Genomic DNA, 15703 nt, shown 5'->3' with positions numbered 1-15703 from the left:
TTGTTTTTTAGAGGATATGGATTGCTGTGTTCCATGGCAAATTAAGGCAGCTGGCCTCACTCCTCCTACACCAATACTGAGCCAGCAGACACCACAGCCAAAGCAGATGGAAGGAAGGATTCCATTTGGTTAGTTAATGGGACAATGATAACAGTTATAATATAATTACAATTTCTTTAGTTCTTATTATTTGGTTCTGTAATATGTGCCATATCTCATTGCCTTACAGATGCAGAAGCTGATGCTTGGAGGAGTTAAGTAAGTGGGCCCAGTTTCTACGTTAGGGACTTACAGCTTTTCTGCCTACTAGCTATGTGTGTGCTTTTAACAAGGACTGTACTGTCCGTGCAAGATGAGGGACTGGTGTTTTCAGGACTGTTCATCCTCAGAGCCAAATAGATTGTCCATAGCAAAGTCTTTTTTTTCTTAATAGACCTTTATTGGAGTATAATTGCTTCACAAAACTGTGTTAGTTTCTGTTGTATACCAAAGTGAATCAGCCATATGCGTACATATGTCCCCATATCCCCTCCCTCCTGAACCTCCCTCTGTCCCATCCTCCCTAACGCACCCCTCTAGGTCATCACAAAGCACCGAGCTGATCTCCCTGTACTATGCTGCTCTCTTTCTTAGGTTCATTAAACTCTTACAGGGGTGAGAAGGTAGAAGTGGGAAATCTTAGATCTTAAAGACTCATACTGTGAGATGTGGAAGTGCAAGAGAGACTTGTCTGGGCTGGACTGTGGTTGTGAGGAAATCCACAGGTCCACAGTCCAGAGACTGGTGCTGACCAGCAAAGGGTCACCTCGTGGCCACCTATTCCACAGGAACCAGGAAGATTTGCCTCATTCATTTGGGCATGCTGAGTGGGCAGACTCTTCTTAGGCTCTCAGCCCTGGGGAGCATCTATCAGGTGTGTAAGGTCTGGTATGGAAATCTGTGGTCAGTCACTTGTGGTTCCCTGTGGTCTTCAACCAACCTCCATGCACCCCAGGACCCCTCGGTCCCTGGGACATTTGGTTCCATACTCAGAGCTCACCGAGGGCAGGTCCTTTTCCCAGTTGAGCTCTGTATCTCCAGCACCCAGACCTTCTGGCACAGAGTGAGAGTTCAGGAAACATCTGTCAAGTACCACTGTCCATTTCACTGCATCCATAGGCTGCCGGGAACGTTTCTTTGTTTACTGCCACCAGCCAGTACTGATTTAACCATTCCAGATAGGCAACTAGCTCTGCTAACTCGTATTTTTCTCTAGTAAGAGAATTCTCCACCATCATTAATAACAACATTTAATAACCCCCTTGATAGCAAGTTCTTCCCATTAGCGAACTCTGTCTCTCCCATGGAATGCCAAACCAACTTCCACTGTCTGTCCCCTGTAGAGATGGAGAATAATTAACGATACACCATTCCTTACATAATAATTCTTCATCTGCTGGAAGGTTATTTACTGGTCTTATAAAAATTGTCTTTCTATTGCTCTAGTCCCAGGGTGCTAGTATAATGTAATGATAGAGAAGTAAGGACTGACACAAACCCTAACCTCCAGTTCTTTCCTGCCATGATTTTAATCGAATGTCAAATGAAAAGATGGGCAAGTAATGAGGGCCCAGGTCAACACCGCTCCGAGATGTCCCACCGCGCAGAGTTGTTTCTGTGCAGCTGGAGCTCATGCTGACATTCTGCAAAGCCCGCCCGCCTGCCCGCCCCCAGCCCCTGGGCCCCGGAGCACATCCACCATGGGCAGACACTTGCCTTCTGGAGGGCCGCTGCCATTACCTGGGACCCTTGAATTCAACATGAATATCTCAAATGCTTATTCCCATCACCAAATTTTTGAGTGCTTATGCAATTGTTTCAGGCCTTGTTCCAAGTGCTTTATATATAGTGTCTCTTCTGATCCTCACTACTACTTCTAAAGCAAGTTTTAAACCATCCCCATTTTACAGAAAATGACATGAGAGATAAGACTGGTCCGTTAACTTGTCCCAGATCCTGCAGCTTAAAATTGCTAGAGCCAGGATCTGAACTCTGATAATCTGACTCCAGAGCCTGTGCTTATAACCCAATAACATAATGCCACTATGGCTTAGCCCAAGGCCTGGCGCACAGCAGGCATCCAGTACGTGTCTGGTGAACTTCAATGAGATGGGCCATGTATTTTCTAGGATCAGGTTCTATAAGGGGATCTTTCCCCAAAAGTCTCAGCTTTCCTTTCTAAACATTATTTTGCCTGTCAGACAGTCAAAAGCAAAACTTCCAGAATTCAAAAATAACAGTGACGCAAGGAACCTCATCACTTGGGTGTTTCAAGAGTTCATTCCTTAAAGTCAAAGGATCTCTTATTGTGATGGGAAGGAATAATAAATCTGATTTAAGAAAGAACATAGAATAGTTTTCAAGGAGAGTAAACCCAGTATATTTTAGGTATAATTCATGTAATAAACAAATTCGTTATCAAACACTAAACCAAGCATCCAATCCGAAGTCATCTGAGACCTAGAAAAAAACAAAAGCAATGGACACTGACCTCAAACATTTACAATATAATTAGAGCGACAAAATGTATGCAGTAGAATCTTGCAAGAAGAAAGGACCATAGGGCCACATAGCCTTCCTTGCATGAGTCTCAAGGATCTGCATGATTGCAGTGATGCTGGTCTCTCCCCCTTACTCACTTCCTCCAACCCCAGTGGCCTCCCCACTGTTCCCTGAAGGTGACAAGTAGGTTTCACCTGAGACCCTTTGTACTAGTTGCTTCCTCTGTCTGGAGAGCTCTCACCTGTGTTCTTAATATGTTGTCTGTTCATGTCACTCTAGTGTCAGCTCCAATATTGCCTCCACAGAGAAGACTTCCCTGAACTCTGAGGCTGAAGTCGACCTTCTGCACACACACACACACACACACACACACACACACACACACCAGTTTTAGTCTATCTCCTGTTGAAATTACCTGATCGTATTTATTTACATGTTAAGCATCTGTCTCCTCCACTGAATTTATACCTCTGGCCATATGTTGACTGTGTCCCTAGCACCTAGATTAATGCCTGGCACTATTATTTGAGTGATTTGATTGCTTTTTAATAAGGCTTTTGGGGGGGTGTAATTTACATACAAAAAAATTCACCTATTTTAAGAGCATAGTTCAGTAAGTTTGACAAATGTGTACAGTTAGGTAACCGTGATCACAGTCATGATATAGAACATTTCCATCCTCCCAAACTTCTCTCCTGCCTTTTTGCAGTTAATCCCACTCCTCCCCTGGTTCCTGACAATCATGGATCATATACATTGTGTGTGTGTTTGTGTATGTTCAAAATTTCTGAATGTAATTTTGAAATATTTTATTTTATTCACTCAAATTGATTGATTCTTCATTCAATCAATTTTATTGAGTAAATGCTCCCTAGTTGGTGTTTTGATTTGTTTCAACAGATTTATTGAGATGTAATGGATATACAATAAAACTTGTATTTTTAAAATGTACAATTTATTAAGCTTTAACAAATGTGTAAACCATGAAACCATTACTACATGCAAGATATCATGTCTATCATTCCTGAAAGATTCCTCATGTCCTTTGGTAATCACTCCCTCCCACCCCTCCTCACCATTCCCTATCCCCAGGCAACTATTGTATTGCTTTCTATAATATAGTTTGCAATTAGAAAACTATTTTCTGTAGTTTGCAATTTTATATAAATGGAATCATAAAATATATGTTGGTTTTTGTCTGGCTTCTTTCGCTCAGCATAATTATTTTGAGATTCATCTGTGTTTTAGGTGTTTCAAGAGTTCATTCCTTCTTATTGCTGAGTAATATTCTGTTATATGGACATACCACAGTTGATTTATTCATTCACTTGGTCATAGACATTTGAGTTGTTTCCAGTTTGGGGCTACTGCAGATACAGCAGATATGAACATTCATGTACAAGCTTTGAATTGACATATGCTTTCATTCTGAATGAAAGAAGCCAGACAAAAAAGACAATCATACTGTATGATTGCATTATATAAAATTTTAGAAAATGCAGAAAGCTAATCAATGGTTGCCCGAAGATGGAGAGAGGTGGGAGGGAGAGATTAGAAAGATGTATGAGGACATTTTTAAGGGTGATGGACATGTTTATTATCTTGATTGTGGTGATGATTTCACAGGTACATACACATGTCAAAACTTATTAAATGAGTAACTTTAATCATGTGCAGTTTATTGAATGTCAATTATACCTTAGTGAGGTTTTTAAAATATTAAAAATATGAGAATTAATTAAAAATATATTAGAATTAATTAATTAATATTAGAATTAATTAAAAAAAACAAAGCCTGTGGTGCATCCATACAATGAAATTCTACTCAGCATTAACAAGGAACAAACTACGCTGAGATGCACAGCAACATGGATGAATGAATCTCTAAAGCATTATGCTGAGCGAAAGAAGCAGAACGCAAAAGACTATCAAACATATGACTGTATTTAATGAAATATTAGAGAAGGCAAGAGCATAATGGCAAGCATCTGCTTCCAACCAAGAGCAAGCAATAGGTTCCAGATTTACCCTCCTGCCTCAAACAATCAAAAACAACCCCAAACCAAGATAAAATATATGAAATGACAGTTTCATAACCTTTTTTGATAAACCTTTTTGAAAAACATATTTGAATCTTTATCAGAACAAATCTCTTCCCTTAAAAAAAAAAGGCAATGCTTTTCTAGCTATACAGAGCAAAAGTCAGTCTTTATATTCTTGCAAAGACATACATAATCTACCACTCCCCAAGCACCCCCATTACGTACACATTACTGCATTCACTTCAGGCCAGCAACACTGACTTTGGTGTTTTTTCTCAAATACCCCAAGCCCACTGTCACTTTGGATTTCCAGATTCTGTCTGGGATGCCAGTACTGCTGATCAATTCATGCTTGTGCCCTCACATCCTTCAGGTCTCTGTTCAAATTTTATCTTCCAGTGAGGGCCTCACTCACCAGTCTACTTGGACACCCTCACCCTTAGCCTTTCTGATTTACCCCCCCTGCTTAATTATTCTTCACAGCACTTATTATGATCTGACACACTCTGTATTTTACCTGTTTATTTTTTAGTTTGTCTCTGTGTTCCACTCCTTGAATGTAAGCTCCATGAAGAGAGAGCCTATTTTTTCCCTGTTTTCATTACTGCTCTATTCTTAGCACTGAGAACAGTACCTAGCATATAATAGGCACTCAATAAATATGTACTGAATAGGTAACTGAAACAAACAAGCTCGGATAAATGAGCACATGAACAATATTTATGTCATGATATTGTTGAGAGGATTAAATAAAATAAACTCTAGGTAGTGCCCAGCAGGAAAGCAAACTGTAAATCATGTTATTAGTCTGCTTCTAGTCCTACATGTGGGAAACAGTAGTAGCAGTAGTAGTAGTAGTAGTAATAATAATAATAATGGCCAGCATGTATTAAAGAGTCAGGCATTATTTTATACATAACTGATTTTTACCTATTAACTCATTTAATTATCAAACAATTTTATGAGATAGGTAATGAATTTATAACATTCATTATTCAGATAAGAAAACTGGCACTGAGAGTTAAGTACATTTCCCAAGATTACAGAGCACAGCTGTGGTTTGAACCCTGGTAATCTGGTTCCAGAGCCTATGATTAGGAGCACTATGCAATACTGTCTCTTTTTTTTTTTTTTTTTGCGGTACGCGGGCCTCTCACTGTTGCGGAGCACAGGCTCCGGACGCGCAGGCTCAGCGGCCATGGCTCACGGGCCCAGCCGCTCCACGGCATGTGGGATCTTCCCGGACCGGGGCACGAACCCGCGTCCCCCTGCATCAGCAGGCGGACTCTCAACCACTGCGCCACCAGGGAAACCCTGCAATACTGTCTCTTGAAATCCTAAAACTGAATATTTTTCCTCCATCTAAAGCTTTCTTTGGCTTTTCTATTAAAAAATACTGCAATTTAAACAGCTAATATTCTCAAAGCTGAGTTTTTATGTAAACTCTGAGTTTATTTCCCATTAATAACAAAAGCCTGAGATAGTTTCTGCATCATGGGTAGCATGGCTCAAAGAATTGTCTTGACAGCAGTACAGATCAGACTGATGGCTGTGATTCCTGTCCACAGTGATGGGTAAAGGCCCTGAGGTGCCAAGTGGCATTCTCCTGCCTCCAAACAAGCCCCCATAACCCAGGTGAATATATCAAGAGCACAGCGGCATCTTCACTGTTACCATCAGGATTGTGGGATTGTGAGGATCTGCATTCTCCAGTAAGCTTCCTGGGTCTTCATGCTGCTTTTTTCCCAATAGTCCCAAGGACTGACTTTTTTAATAGCCAAGAATGCTTAGATATATAAATGAATTGACAAGAAACCCCTTTAGTCTCAGCTGAAATACTACTTTACCCAAGGTCAAGATTAATTTATGCTCCTGAACTGGCCTTAAGTTAAGAGACATGCAGACAGCTTTACTGGCCTGATTTTCATCCCTTTATAAAGTCGAGCACACAGAATCTCCACAGTGGACTTATCCCAGACTTTAAGGGGAAGCGGCATTTGAATTAGGGGTTTTGTGCAGAATATGAAATGGGATTTACAGGCATCATATTTAAGTTTACCGAGTATTTGCACACAAGGGCCTACATGTAATAAAGTTAAATGTGAATGGAAAATAAAACCAGGGGGAAAATATATTTTGAATAGTGGAGGATAAGGAATCTGGGACTGATTTTATCTGACTGAAGATCTCCTGGTTATGATCTATACTGGCAAATCTATCCCAGAGGCAGCCATGCACATGATAGGTAATTCATTTCTTGATGAGTTGGCCCCTTAGATGGGCTCCTTCAGACAAGACCTCACACTTGGGATACAGTTTATTACCCTACTCACATCCCTCCCACCCCCACCCCCTGCCTATAGTCATTTTTAAGAATTCTGAATTGAGAATATTTTTCACTTTGATGTAAATTTGAGTTTTCTAGAATTAACCCAGAAAGAGCAAGACCATCACATAGGACATGCTCTTAAAGTGGCCCAAGGAGCAGCAAAACTCAGAAGACTCAACGAACTGTTTTCAAGTTCTAAAAGCATCCCTGCTGACCATGTGACAATAATTTGGATTCAGTTCTAAAAAAGAATTTTGTCTGAGAAAAGAATGAGACCTGAAGATATAGATATGTGTCCTGCCGCCATGGGTTTGGGTGGGAGATGGGATAGAACAGAACAGTGGGAATGTGTGAGACTTCTTGAGAACCTGGGAGCAAGTATTGAAGGGATAAAGAAACTCCAGAATGGAAACAAAGTCAGATCCTTAGGTAAACCCAGGCTGTAAAGCTAAGATCTACCTTAGGGAAATCCACATGAGAAAATCACCAGAGCTATCCTTTTTGGGGATATTATAGGATTGTATTTCCTTAGCTACCTGAAGTCAGTGGTGGCTATGGGATTTCCTTGCTGAGTAAGGTGTGAGCAGAAACTTTAAGAATCAGTGTGTACTTCTGCTTTTCCATCTGACATGGTGAGCAGCAATGTTTAAGATGTAGCTGCTTCAGAAGTCTGGATTTCTGCCAGTCTACAATGAACAGGTAAAGTAAATGAGAAAAACTCTTTGTTGCCTTAAGTCACTGAGCTTTTCGGGGATGTTTGTTACTGTGTATACTTTAACCTACCCTAACTAATACATTAGGAGAGGCAAATGATTGAAATATTTAAATATAAAATATATTTGAAATTAAAATAGGCCTTGGGAACAAGATATTCAGAACTGCACTTCCTATTAGGAAAGGTATTTCTGGCTCACTTCCCTTTATGAAGTCAGTTGAAAATAACACAGGGAATTAAAAAAATTTTTTTTAATCTTTCAAATTAGATGAAACTTGGAAGAGACACAACTCTGAAGCAAAGCCATAGAAAGTAGCTGCCTGATGTCTTAAAAATTAGATCTGAGTAAAGGAAAATATGCCTCTGAAGATCTCAGGCAGTACCTGAGACTCTAAGAGAGGTGGTCCATCCCACAAAACCAAAATCCACTCCCTTCCTTGGAAAAACAAGCTCAAGTGTGCAGACGGTCTGTGGTGGCATCTCTGGATGCAGTCTGATACATGGGCTTAGGTGCAGGAAGGACTGAACATGGAAACACAGACGCACTGTACTTGCAGAAAATCTGCTGAAAGAGTGGCAGGTGACATTGACATTGTGGTGGCTGATCTTGGTCAGGCAAAGAAAAAATTTAAACAAGCAATTTTCCAACTGTGATCCCTAGGTCATCATTACCAGAATCATCTGGGAACTTTTTAGAAATGCAAATCCTCGGGCCCCACCACAGACCGACTGAATCAGAAGGGTGAAGTTTTTTATAACCTGTACTTTAATAAGGCCATTAATGTTCTGATGCAACTCAAATTTGAGAACCACAGCTCTAATTCATCACCCAAAGGGTTCTTCATATTCAGACTTTCACTTGAACCAGGCAGACCCGTTCCCAGAAAACAGAATGAAATCCACATTGCCACTGCCCACTTCACTCTCCTGACCCTCCTTCCCACTCTTCCTCAGTAAGTATCAGGTCCCAATTTCAAAATCTCTCATACAAAAATACTGAGAAAAAGGAAAAATGACTAATAAAACATAAAAATATAATACTCACCAAAAAATTATATCAGAAACAAATGAAAATCAGATATAGATATTTTCTCATGAAAGTAAAATACAGACAGGAAAAGAAAGCAATAACAACAACAAAAACTATGGCCCTCAGGCTTCCCTGGTGGCGCAGTGGTTAAGAATCTGCCCACCAATGCAGGGGACGCAGGTTCAAGCCCTGGTCTGGGAAGATCCCACATGCTGCAGAGCAACTAAGCCCATGCACCACAACTATTGAGCCTGCACTCTAGAACCCGTGAGCCACAACTACTGAGCCCATGTGCCACAACTACTGAAGCCCGCATGCCTAGAGCCCATGCTCCACAACAAGAGAAGCCACCACAGTGAGAAGCCTGCACACCGCAACAAAGAGTAACCCCCATTTGCTGCAACTAGAGAAAGCCCGCGTGCAGCAACGAAGACACAACACTGCCCAAAATAAATACATAAATAAATAAATTTAAAAAAACTATGGCCCCTCTAAAATAAGAATTTATAAGCATGTATGTGATGCTAACGTCTAAGAGAATGAACTATTTGCTTTTTTGGAATGGCCTGGAAAGACTCCAAGAATCATCATATTCTGCATGGTACTATATCACACATCATGCTGAGCAATAGAACAGAACTATTAGGGGAGAGGCTAGGCAAACAGCATAGGCTTAATACATTGTACTTGCTCCCTCTAGCCCTATAGCCATGGCCTGCAAGTGTCAGGTAGATGACCCAGAAGTTTCCTGCCCTGGTAGATGGGAATGGAAGAGTACAGACGAATAACTAAAGATGTTGACACGTGAGCCCATGAGGGTGAATAACAGTGTCACAAAATATGAGCTAGGATGAGACAACCCAAGCCAGTGACCAATCAAGAATCCCACTGTTTCTCAGAGGATCAACAGAAAGCTGACCTGAGGACCAAGTAAACAAATAAGCAGCACTGGGACTTCACTGTGAAAGGAGAACAGATCACAAGGAGTACTAGCCAGCGACAGGTTGGCAACATAATGCATGGAGAATCAAAGGATGGTGGAAGAGTGAGATGCACTCTCCCCTACCCTGTCCCTCATCACGTAGCCACAGGACCTAGATCACCTCTGGGAAGAAGGGAAGGAGTAGAAGGAAGCAGAATAATTTCCCAGTTGACTGAGCGTAAATCTAGAGTCATGTGATTAGTTACCTGAAATAGACATCTAATTGACAAAGAAAAAATTTGCCTCATTACCTATCATTGGGAATGAAGTAGTGAAGGCATGATGATGAAATCAGTCAGTCCCTGACACAGAGATTCTAAATCCTTTGGAATTTCCTGGATGATAGGAGTGTCTTTTGTTCTAATGAGGTGACTGTCCATGGGTTCCTGAAAAAATTCAGGATGGGGGTTGGTCACCTGAAAGACAAAGCCATGATTAGAAGCTTGGAATTCTCAGCTCCACCGTATTGTCTGGGAAGGGCAGAGGGCCTGGAGGTTGAGTTAATGATTGATTATGCTTACATGATGAAGCCTCCATAAAAATCCCCAAAGTACAGAGTTCAGGGAGTTTCTAGGTTGCTGAACACATGGAGGTTCTGGGAGGGTAGTGCATGATCACCACGGGAGAGGGATGAAGACATGAAAGTGTGCACTGGTTCTTAAACTCCCTCTACCCCAAAAGGTGAGGCACATCACTTCTACTCATATTTCATTGTGCAGAGCAAATCACATTTTTATACTTGCATGGCTATGGAGAGATGCAATTCTACCATAAGGAGCACATTTTAAACAATCCTAGTGCTATAAGCAGACTTCAACTCCAGAAGTTAGCAAGAGAGTAACAACAATAACAAAAGTTAAGCAAAGCAGACTGATGTGATTAATTAAAAACAAACAGAAACAATAAGAGAAATAAATACACTCTGAGTTTCCCCCAAATCTAATTTCTCCGCCCTTCCTAGCAGTAGTTTAGCTGGGTACCTGTAAGCCCTGTGAAGACCATAATTTTCAGTCCCATCTGTGGCTATGTGGGCCATGTAATTAAAGCTTTCACTAATGGATGTGAACAGAAATGATGGGTGCCCCCGTCTATGTCATTTATTTGAAAGGAGATGTATGGCTTAGGGCTTCCTCCCCATTCCCTTCCCTATTCTGGAATGCAGACTTGGCAGTGATCCCACTTTGGCCATACAGATGAAGAAAGTAGCCTTGGAGTAGGTGGATCTCCCAATGGGGAAATTGGGTCTTGGGGTGACTTTGTGAAACAGACCTCTGACTACTCTGGACCAGCTGGACTGTTGTGTGAAAGAGAACTCAACTTCTATCTGGTTTAAGCCACTATACTTTGGTGTCTTTTTGTTATATCAGCTTAGATTTTACCCTGATTAAAATGATATATAAAAGCCAGTCTTTTTAAAAGGGCTATGAAATAAATGATGCTAGGTAATGTAGTTAGGTAATCAGGAGCCAGCACAAAGTTAGAAATGAGTGTGAGGAAGTGACCTCAAATAATGAAGGAACTCAGCAACGTATAGCATGTGCTTTCTTTGACACTATGCAAATAAATAAGACACCTGAATGAAATGACGACTTTTCTATGAAAATTCACTTTTCCAAACTCTACCTCAAAGAAAATGTATAACTGAAATGGTTTCAGAGGTGAACACAATCAAATAATTGAGACAGATAAAATTTCAACACTATGCAAACTGTCCTAAGCCATAAAGAGAAAAATAACTCTTCCAAACTCTGTCTGGAAAGTGTGAATAATTTTGACAATAGAACTTGACCAAGACGGCACAAAAATAGAAAACTACATATCAACTTACTCAGTATATCATCATAAAAATCATAAATAAAATATGACTTGCCTAATTAAAAATACTATTAGCAACAAAATAAAAGTATAATGTACCACAACATGAGAGTATTTTGCTACTAGAAACATTTTAATAGAATGATCTACATTAGGAGAAAATCTGAGATGATCCAAATATTTAAAAAATAAAACATAATATACATTCCTGATTTGAAATGTCTTACTATAATAAAATTAATAGAAATATTCTTATTATAATTTTATATATACAATACTATCGTTAATTTTATGTATACAGTGCTATGGTTAATTTCACTAGAAGCATTTCTATTAGAGTAGGAAACAAGAAAAGGAAGCCACCATCAACAACTTTATTTAGCATTGCTCTGAAAGTTCAGGTAATGCAATTCAGCAAGAAAAGGAATATAAATGGTATAAAATTTAGAAAAAAGAAGGCAAAACAATTATTTTTAGCCCATGATATAATCTGGAAAATCCAAGAAGATCAACTGAAAAATATTTTTAAGAAAAGAGAGAATTCAATAAGGTGACCAGCTACAATATTAAGCACAAAAAATAGCTTTTCAGTGGCCAAGTAAGCTCTGAACGCTGATGGAAAAATATGTTACTTAAAATAGAAGTATGAATTACTAAAGAAAAACTTTGAGAAGTGTGCCACACTTATATGAAGAAAAGTTCTAAGTTTTGTTGAAAGGCAAAGAATACTTGACTAAATGAGAGATCTACTGTGTTCTTGCTTACAAGGACTTTATGTGATAAAAATGTTAATTATTTCTAAGTTAATCTATAATTTCAAAAAAATGCAATGAAAAGGCAAAACGATTTTTCTTTTAGACAGGAGTATTCCAAATTTCAGATGAAAATAAACATGTGAGGATAGCCAGAACAAATCTGGCTAAAACAAAAATCATGAGGGGGCGGTATACCAAATAGTAAAACATATGATAAACTTACAGTAATTAAAACAATCTGGTACTGGCACATGAACAAACAGACCATTGGAAAAGAGAGTTCAGAAATAGATCCAAGACCATATGGGTATTAAGTTTATGAAATGTGGCATTACCATTCAGTGGGAAAACGATGAATTAGTAAGCAAATTATGTTGTGGCAACAGGCTAGCCATTTGGAACAAATAAACCTTAATCACTACCTTATTTATTATATCAAAAATGAATTATTTGCATCAAAAATTTAAACATGAAAAATGAAATCATAAAAAGTAATAAATAACAGGAGAGAATTTATTTGTAATACTTATGCAACCTTAGTAATAATTATGAAAATATGCAATGAAATGAAATCAAGATGTTTTTCTATCAGGTCAAAATTTTAAAATACACTATATAGTTGCACAATAGATATTTTCACAATTACTGGTGAGATAGCAAATTAAGGAAAGCTTTTTAAAGGAAACTTTGGCAATTTTTAACTAAGCAATTCCAAGTCTAAGAACTTAACTTTCAGGGGTTTCCCTGGTGGTGCAGTGGTTGGGAATCCGCCTGCCAATGCAGGGGACACAGGTTCAAGCCCTGGTCTGGGAAGATCCCACATGCCGCGGAGCAACTAATCCCAAGAGCCACAGCTACTGAGCCCGCGTGCCACAACTACTGAAGCCCGCGCACATAGAGCCCATGATCCGCAACAAGACAAGCCACTGCAATGAGAAGCCCGTGCACCACAACGAAGAGTAGCCCCCTCTCGCCACAACAAGAGAAAGCCTGCGTGCAGCAACGAAGACCCAATGCAGCCAAAAATAATTTTTTTAAAAAATTTAACTTTCAGATGTACTTGCACATTATGTAAACCTGTACATAGAAGAAAGTTTATTTCAACATCATTAGTAAAAGCAAAAAACAAAAACAAAAACAAAAGACCAAACAATTTAAATGTCCATTACTACATGACTGGTAAATAAGGTAAGGTAAATCTCTACAATGAAATACTATTTTGCCATAAAAATAAATGTGATAGATCTGTATATGCTAATAGGCAATGGTATTTAAGTTTTATTGAGAGAAATGAAAGATACAGACATGTAGAGTATGCTATATTCATGTGATTTAAGTATAAATCTAAACATGCAAGCATACCTCCTTTTATTGCACTTTGCTTACTGTGCTTTGCAGATACTGCTTTTTTCCAAATTGAAGGTTTGTGGTAACTTGCGTTCAGTAAGTCTATTGGGGCATATTTTCAACAGCATTTGCTCACTTCCGGTCTCTGTATCACATTTTGGTAATTCTCACAATATTTCAAACTTTTTCATTATCACTGTATTTGTTATGGTGATTTGTAATTTATGATCTTTTATGTTACCATTACAAAAAGATTACAACTGGAGGAAGGCTCAAATAATGATTAGCAATTTTTAGCAATAAAGTACTTTTAAATTAAGGTACGTACATTGTTTTTTTTACACAATTCTATTGCACACTTAATAGACTACTGTATAGCATAAACATAATTTTTATATGCACTGGGAAAGGAAAAAATTCTTGTGACTCGCTCTGTTGCAATATTCAATTTATTGTGGTGGTCTGGAAATGAACTTGCAATATCTCCTAGGTATGCCTGTATGTCATTATATACCTTTAATTATCTTTTATGCTCCAGCCACATCAGACTCCCTATTCTTCTGCCAACACACACCTGCCTCAGGTCTTCGCCCTGGGAACCCTGGTCTCCTGTACATCTTCATGGTTACTTCCTCCCCTCCTTACATCTTTGCTTAAATGCCACCCTCTTAGTGAGGCTAACCCTGATGCCTCTGTTTAAAATTACAACCCCTCAAGACCTGTAATATATCCTCAATGCCTTTAACAGTGCCTGACAAACAGGAGACACTGAAATAAATAGTTGGTGAATAAGTGAATGAATGAATGACTTCGTGCAGTAGTGCACTACAAGTAGTGCACAAGAGTTGTATTTATATTCTCCACCTTCTCTTCATTACTTGATTTTTATATGTGCTGATTTTTCACATTCCATTGTTGGTAAAATGTTCTCTCTCTGTTTTAATTTGCATCTACCTGATTGCTAGTAAAGATTAGGCATATTTCTTAGCTATTTGGGTTCCTTCCTCTCCCAATTACCCATTTACACTATTTGCTCACTTTTTCTTTTGGGTTGTTTTTCTTTTCCATAGTGATTTGTAAGAGATCTTTTCATACTCTGGAAACTAACCCCCCTTTTAAAAAAAATTATTTTATTTTATTTATTTTTGGCTGCATTGGGTCTTCATTGTTGCTCGTGGGCTTTCTCTAGTTGTGGCCAGCAGGGGCTACCCTTCGTTGTGGTGTGTGGGCTTCTATTGCAGTGGCTTCTCTAGTTGCAGCATGCAGGATCAGTAGTTGTGGCTCTCAGGCTGTAGAGCACAGGCTCAGTAGTTGTGGCACACGGGCTTAGTTGCTCTGCGGCATGTGGGATCTTCCTGGACCAGAGCTCGAACCCATGTCCCCTGCATTGGCAGGCGGATTTTTAACCACTGCACCACCAGGGAAGTCCCTAACCACTTATTTTTATATCAATGGTTGATATCTTCTCCTAGCTGGTGACTTGTTTTGTAAAAGTTTTATGGTTTCTTTTACCACACGAATGTTTTTTATTTTAACATATTCAAATTTATCAATATTTTTCTTTATAGTTTATGCTTTTTTGTCCTCTTTAAGATATCTTTCTTTCCCTCAATGTCATGAAGATATTCTTCCATCTTTCTCCTGAAAGTTTTACAATTTTATTATTTTTAAATACACACACTTTTCTGCTCTCCATATCCAATTCTCCATACACAGCTCTATTTTAATTTGGTTAAACCGTTATTCAGTGTTTGCATTATTATGATTATATATCCTTAATAAATGAATCAAGTATTTATTTTGTAGTATACCAGATAAATTTTTCTTGCAAAACTTTTTCAATCTGGATTTTATGATTGCTTTTGTTTTTTCAGTTGTTTGATTGTCCATGTACTTATCACTAACTCATACTGCGAACCAGTTGTCTAAATCTACTCTCAATACATTTAGACACATCAGATATTAATTTCATCTTCTTGAGTAATATTTCCTAGAGACTTCCAACCTCTTCCAATCTGAACATGTTGCTGTGACTGCCATGTTGTCCTCCTAGGAACTCTACCATTACCTAGAGGACTTTCTTTTGCTTTAACCCTGTGTGAATCTTCTGTTTCCTGATTTCATCTCATTATTTTGGTGGAACACAT

This window comes from Tursiops truncatus, chromosome 4 (genome assembly GCF_011762595.2).
Source record: "Tursiops truncatus isolate mTurTru1 chromosome 4, mTurTru1.mat.Y, whole genome shotgun sequence".
Classification (NCBI taxonomy): domain Eukaryota; kingdom Metazoa; phylum Chordata; class Mammalia; order Artiodactyla; family Delphinidae; genus Tursiops; species Tursiops truncatus.
This window is presented reverse-complemented; position numbering follows the sequence as displayed.